This window comes from Musca autumnalis, unplaced genomic scaffold (assembly GCF_047663935.1).
Source record: "Musca autumnalis isolate F117 unplaced genomic scaffold, ASM4766393v1 scaffold_3, whole genome shotgun sequence".
Lineage (NCBI taxonomy): Eukaryota > Metazoa > Arthropoda > Insecta > Diptera > Muscidae > Musca > Musca autumnalis.
In genome coordinates, this window is record NW_027411866.1 from 27,925,477 (window position 1) to 27,932,685 (window position 7,209).

Below are 7,209 nucleotides of genomic sequence, written 5' to 3' on the forward strand. Positions count from 1 at the left end.
GTATGCCATCGACAATAGCTGAAGTAGAAGTCTATATTTATTGGATGGGAGTAGTCGTAAAATTATTAATAGAAAACTTAACTAAAGTTGGCTGGGGAAGAATTTGGAAGTGAAAATAAATTTTATTTTATACAACCCATCAGATTGCTAAGCTGCCTCTGACTTACATCGAGGATAGTAGATTTGTAGCTCAAAAATGTTCCTAAAGTTTATCAGAGTCAAACACCCGGAATTATGCTACCATAGCTTATGTACAATGATGCGACATGAGCTAGAGCATCAAACAAACACAAATTATATGAGCTGTATACATACCGTCAATAATCATACGCCGCATGATAACATTATGATACTGCCTGTCCTCTTATTAGGCTTTTCTAGTTATTTTTCGAAATTAATCAGAGCTTTAAACGGGGTAATTGTAGAATATTTTTGAATGTTTTTAAGTGCGGCTCATATACATACCGTCAGTAATCATACGTTCCATGATAATGCTAGACATTATAGAAAATGCATCTGCAGACTTACTTAATTACAACTGCTAGCAGCTGAATGAAGAAAATATTTATATTTGTGACCAGATGGTTCAGTAATACACTATGCAACACTGAAAATGCAAACAACTTCTAGTATGCATTTTTTGAAAGTACATATTGAGACTACAAAAGCCCTAGTAGGGTTTTGTTCTGTCAGATCTAGTTTTAGTCTCATCTAAACCGGAGCTAAAACTTCAGTTTTTTGCATTTATCCGACCTTTATCTCAGATACGATTGTAGCCCTAAACTAGTAGAACTTATCTTTTGAACAGACCACAAAAGAAAAACTCCACCTAGGGCATCAAAACCGATAAAATATAGAATATTTTACATAATTGCGGAATTTCTGGTCAGTATCAGCTAAACTATTGGGCGTTGAAACAAGTAACCTTTTGAAAAAATCTTCCAAATAAAATTCTCAGCAATTCTTCAGAACATTCTGAAACTCTAAAATGCTTACTTCTTGTTTCAGCGGTATTTTGCATTGTATCTTTTACAAGACGTATTTTAAACACAGTTCACACCAACAGTTTCGGATTTCACCACATTACTGACATATCGTCGGTGTCATGCTTAAGAGTTCCATACGCCATTTTTGACATTTTGAGATAAAGGTACCTTACAAGGTTTTGACCCATGCTCTTTCAGATTTTTTGGTCGGTTTTTCTCTATCTCTTATAGTTTCTGAGATATTCAGATGACAGAATGTTCAATATCCGCTTTGTGACCCAAAATATCTTGTCGTTTTGTTCCATATCCATAAAGCCTGGCGTATGGAATAAAACAACTTTGAACTTTTTAGTTCCATATCCATGTCGTTTGGCGTATGGAACAAAAAGAGACAAAAACGAATTGTTCCGCCCAAAAATGATGGCGTTTGGAACAAAAAATTGCCCATTTTTGCCAAGTTACGGAAAAGTGTGGCGTATGGAACAAATTGTTTTAAAGGACTCGGTTTAAAAACTGAAGAATAATAGTTTCTAAATCCAAATATTTTTGAATATTGTATTGTTATATGAAAACGAAAATTTATCAATCGTTTAAACAAAAAATCCCTAGTTTAAAGACAAAATTTTGATGTAAGTCCACAAAAATATACGCAAAAACGTTCATTCGACTTGAAGCTAGTGTGGACACCGACTAAAAAAATGGTATTATAAGAAAAACGCGTTTAAATTTTTAATGTTACCTTAGAAATGCAAAATATCAATCCGTTTTGTCCGATTTTACCACAAAGAAATGGTGATAAGTGGAGGCAATCCCTTAAATAAATGTTAAGGAAACCTATAATAATGGTCCTTATTGTATTTATATGAGAAAAATAAATGTTTCATTTAAGGTTCTGATTTTCCAACTCCACAGTAGCACTTCATATAAGGCAGGTGGAACACGATTGATAAAAAGTGTTTTGGTTGAAATGTAACAAAACGTGTTCCATGTGACACAAACTGCCAAAAACATGAAAAAAAAGATTCCATGGAACAATTCAGCACTTTTTTGCAATTATAAAAATTGCCCATAACTTCTAGACTATCATAGATATCTGACTAAAACATATTACTGATATTTTCCATGAGTTTAGTTAAGTAGAACTGAGCTCTAAAAATATTGGATTATTGCACCATTTTTATCCTGTATGGCCTTAAACATTAACTTGAGTTTTTCTCGAATCAGGCAAATGGCGTATGGAACACTTAAGCATGACACCGGCGATATTTATTAAATTGTCGAAGAAAAATATACTGAAAACAGCATGATATAGGCATTTTACAACAATGGCATATTCTGAAGTGTTGTGTAATACAGTCCAGCAAATATTTTTCTGGAGATATGGTGCGAAATGTATAAAAATTATGGAATTTTTCGATATTTTTTAAAAGCAGTAAATGTAGTTTTTCGAGTTCATTATTTTTTCAAATATTTTATTCTTGCCCTTATCTACAAATTTGTTTCTGAGGTCAGATGAAAATTCAATTAGGTTTCAGAGATATAGCCCAGAATTGCTTTAAAAAGTCAATATTTAACCATGTTTAGATGGGGCCATAATATCCAAGCTGGATCTGACACAACAGAACCCAACTAGGGGTTTTTGTCGTTTGGGTCTGTACTTTCAAAAAATCCTCAGCTCAAATTGTTTGCACAAGATTACCTTAAAAATGTTGCACAGTGATAGTATACAGGACATCTTTGCCAAAAAATTATAGGAATATCTGTTAAAATATAAAACTTATAGAGAATTTTTTAAAAACAGTATTTTTGTCGAGTTGTTCCATATCCACACTTATGATAAAAATGCAAAATATTTTAAATCACATGGAACAAAATGACAAAAACATCTTCCCATCTTTACCTCAATAAATTCAAACCTTCTAAATCGAAATTAAAGTTCTGCTTTTTGGAATGTATTTTTAAAATTGCAAGTTATTAAAATATTAATGTCATACCTGGAAAGAACTTAAGCTTTCGGCCCAAAACGTGAATATCTGGGAAACTAAAGCAGAAAGGAAAAAAACTGACGAAAAATTCAGAAAGAGCATACGCTAAAACCCTAGAAACCACCTATAACTCAAAAAGTCAAAAATTGTGTATGGAACACTTAAGCATGATACCGAAGATATGTCTGCAGACTTACATTTGATTTCTTATTAACAATATTTTAATGGTTTATGAGAGCTTTAAATATGTATTAAGAAGGAAAATAATTCGATGGGTTATTGGGATGAATCAACTTTAGGAGACTGACATGATTATGATAATATAGGCGCCATAAGCTAGTTGTTGTTGTAACAGTGTTTTTTATTATGTTTGTATGTTCGTTCCTCTGTTCAATCTGGCTCTGGGCCTATCTCCAGTTCCAGAAAAATGTATGCTTCGATGGGATGTAGCCACAGATCCACTGGAGTTAGATCTGTACGATTGGCGGGGCAGTTAAAAAGGTGTTCTGTGTCGTACGGACCCATGCCGCATACTGGGCAGATGTCTTGCACGGCGCGATCGATTTCCGCCCAATAAGAATTTAGGCGACTGCAATATCCCGAACGTAGTTGAGCCAAAACTACTCTGGTTTGTCGGGGCAGCTAACGCTCCTCAGCTGCGATAGATGGGGGATGTACTCCGAGTACTTTATTCACACTATAATTGCTTAAGGCATTGGCAAATGCATCCGTGTGAATGCTATTCAACCTGCTTGATATGCTTGTTGATCTAGGGGTTCTCTCCTGTATCGTTGGACCTCTCCCTCTAGAGCATGGATATCCTTTCTGGCTCACATTGTAAAATCCAAGCAGGTACTGCAACGAAAGCATCTCATTGTGTTGCTTTACTGGAAGAAGCTTTGCCTACTCATATAGATGGTCCACTGAAGATTTGAGGAGGCACCCTGTTGCTGTTCTCAGGGCGGCATTCTGGCAAGTTTGAATCTTTTTCCAATTCGTATCACAAAATCTCGGACTGGAGCCGCATAGCTTACCACTGACCGACCTATCGCGTTACATGTGGTAAACAAGGTTTTTTTATCTGCACCCCAAGTGCTGCCGGCTAAGGACTTGAGGACCTTGTTCCTACTTTTCAGCTTGTCGCAGATAGCTGTGGCGTGTGCGCACGACTTGAATGTAGTGTCGAATGTGACCTCTAAAATTTTAGGGCAGTTTGTGGTCGGAATTCTGCTACCGTCAACCACGACATTCAACTCACGTCCAAATTTCCTCGAATGGACAAAAGGTGGTAAGTTCGGTTAAATAGTTGTTCAGTCTCTCACAGATTTCATTAGGATAGGTACCCGACGCCAGGATCGTGCAATCATGCGCATACGTTACGATCTTGATGCCGTCTGGAGGGGGCGGAATACAGGAGAGGTAGAGGTTAAACAGTTCCGGAGATATCACCCCACCTTGGGGGACTCGCTGTTTCACTCTACGGGGTTGGGCTTCTTATTCCTGAATTCCACGTACGACTGGCGTCCACACATATGTATAGTTGACTATCAAACGTTTCAAGCTTGGTCGGAGGGTTGTCTGCTCAATGTCTGCAAACAGCGTGGAGTGCCTGACTGTATCAAAGGCTTTTGAAAAGTCAAGCGCCACCATCACTGTTCTATCGCACGGTCGTCTCTGGTTGAGTCCTTGACAGATATATGTGGTAATTTCGTGCAGCGCTGCTGTCGTGCTGTGCTCCTTACGGAATCCATGCTGATGATCGGCAACTTGATAGCTATTCCTGATACTGGGGAGGAGTAAGGCCTCAAGTGTCTTTGCTATGGGCGACAAAAGCGAAATCGGCCTGTACGATTCACTTTTGCTGGCATCCTTGCCTGGCTTCCGTAGTGGGACCGCCCTGCCCATTTTCCAGACATCGGGAACAACGAGGGTGGCTAGCGACAAGTTGAGAACTTTAGTGAGATACTCCAATCCCGGATCATCCAGCTGCTTCAGGATTACTCTTTGCCCACTCACTCTCGGGGTGCTCGACAAACTCTCGATTGAAATTACTTGCGCACCTCTTCGGGTCAGTCAACGTAACGTCGCCAAACTTGACTGAGGTCCTATCTTCCTTTGTTACAGGGTTCGAGAGTGACTTAACCGTTTCACACAATTCACCTATACCGGCTCCAATGTTGCAGATGATTTAACCATTTGTTCCGCTTATGCTCGCCGACCTGCCTGTTAACTTCCAGTGTCAGCTCCCTGACTCTGGGGTCATTGGGGTTGGCACGACGGCTCATCACTCTCATTTGCTAATCCCGTCGCCTCTGCTGGAAAGTTTGGTCTTACTTCGGGTATTCGACGAGCAGGGATATGGCGATCGGCTGCAGCAGTGATGATGTCTCGGAACGTCCTTACCGCTACCCGAACATCAGAAGGATTGGGCAATTCTCTGAAGCGGTGATTTGTGAACTCTCTGAAACTCGGCCAATCAGCTTTCTTATGATTGACGAATGTGCGGAGTTCAGAGGTGACGAAGTCGGGTGGTCTGCTAATGGAGACAATTATGGGGAGATGGCCTGATCCAAGGGAAATGACGGGTTGCCAGGTAACGTCATTTGTCAGACAAGGTGACACGTTCAAAACGTAGAGCTTTCAATATGCTCAGCCATCGCTGTACCTCTCTGCTCGTTTCCGACGGCCGAATGCCACATCTCATGATGCGCATTACAGTCACCCAGGACCAGACGATTATGACCTTCCAAGAGCGGGCTAATGTCAGGCCTATAATCTGAGATACAGCTATTTCTCGGCGGGATGTATACGTTCAGCAACTCTATCTCGGCAGTTCCACACCTGACTGCTACCCCCATGCATTCCATGTATGGGTCATTAGAGACAGGCTCAAGCGAGATAGGTCTGTATTGGACAGACTGGTGCAATAGGAAAACTAATCCCCCACCCCCACTTCTGGTGCGATCTTTCCTTGGCACATTGTAACCATCACAATGCTCTAAGCTGTGGTTGTCGTTCAGCTTGGTTTCTTGCACCACCGCGATCTTACCTAGAAGTCCATTGCAATTAAATTGCAAAAAGGATGCATTCTCTGAGATTGGGACAACAACAGCTGGTGTTAAAGGCTGTGTGTGCGGTTGTTGTCGAGAGGACTGCGGGGGGGGGAGGGGTTTCGTAGTCAGACGACGAGGGAGTTTCGTAATCCGACGACGACTCACTGGGGACTGTGTTCACGCAGCATGCAGCAATATAGTCCCTGTCGTAGTCCCTCACTTGGACAAGTCCAGAGCAACCCCTTAGATGCACCCACTCCTGACATCTATTGCATCTCACCGAAGGTTGGATGTGGGTGAAGATGCGGATGTTACAAACTGAGCACAAATATATTGGTCCTGGGTTTTCCTCCGTCCCGGCACGGACCAAAAAAAATTCGGATCAGGCATTCCGGGATATTCTGCTCCCAACACAGAAAAACGAAAAAAAATACAAACATATGTACACTGAGGTGGCAGCCGCTGGCCGGAACGATGATTTTGTGTTGTTCCGGGTCAATCCGGTACGAAAGAACCTGCTGCCGTGGGATTGTCATAAGCTAGTTGCATCAACCTCCGATATCCTACATATCTGTGTAACTGGAAAGGTTGAGTGATAGTCGAGAAGAACTGTCTTCTCTTCTTCACCTAGAATGTGCCGTAAAATAATGCTTAAACTAAAACTTAATGGATGTTCGGTTGAAACGAATTTTCTATAAAATGAAGAGAAATTGTATGCGTGCTATATATAACATCAGCAATTATACGACCCATGACATCTCAAAAATAACTTTTCGTATTGCCTTTGAAGACTTACATCGAGATTTATCCGAGCTATAAACGGGGACTTTAGAAATTATTTCTTAAATACTCGTACTTCTAAAGGCTGTTAGGAACCAAACGTATCTGCCAACCACAACAGGTGGAAACTTTGGTTGTAGTTTGGTTGTAATATCGGTTTAATCGTCTTTTGCGAAATCTGTCAAACAGCTTGTCGCAATGACTACACTTACATATGTCAAAATCACAGGAACCTGGAAATGGGGTTCAGTGACATAAGTCACAATTTAAATATTTAAGTTTTAAAACAAGTAAGATAAGGCTATAGTCGGACGGGGCTGACACGTTATCTGTTATTTTCTTTATTTTATAATTGACGGAGACGGAACGTTATCTTCAAAATATTTGAATTTGTATTGGGAAAAT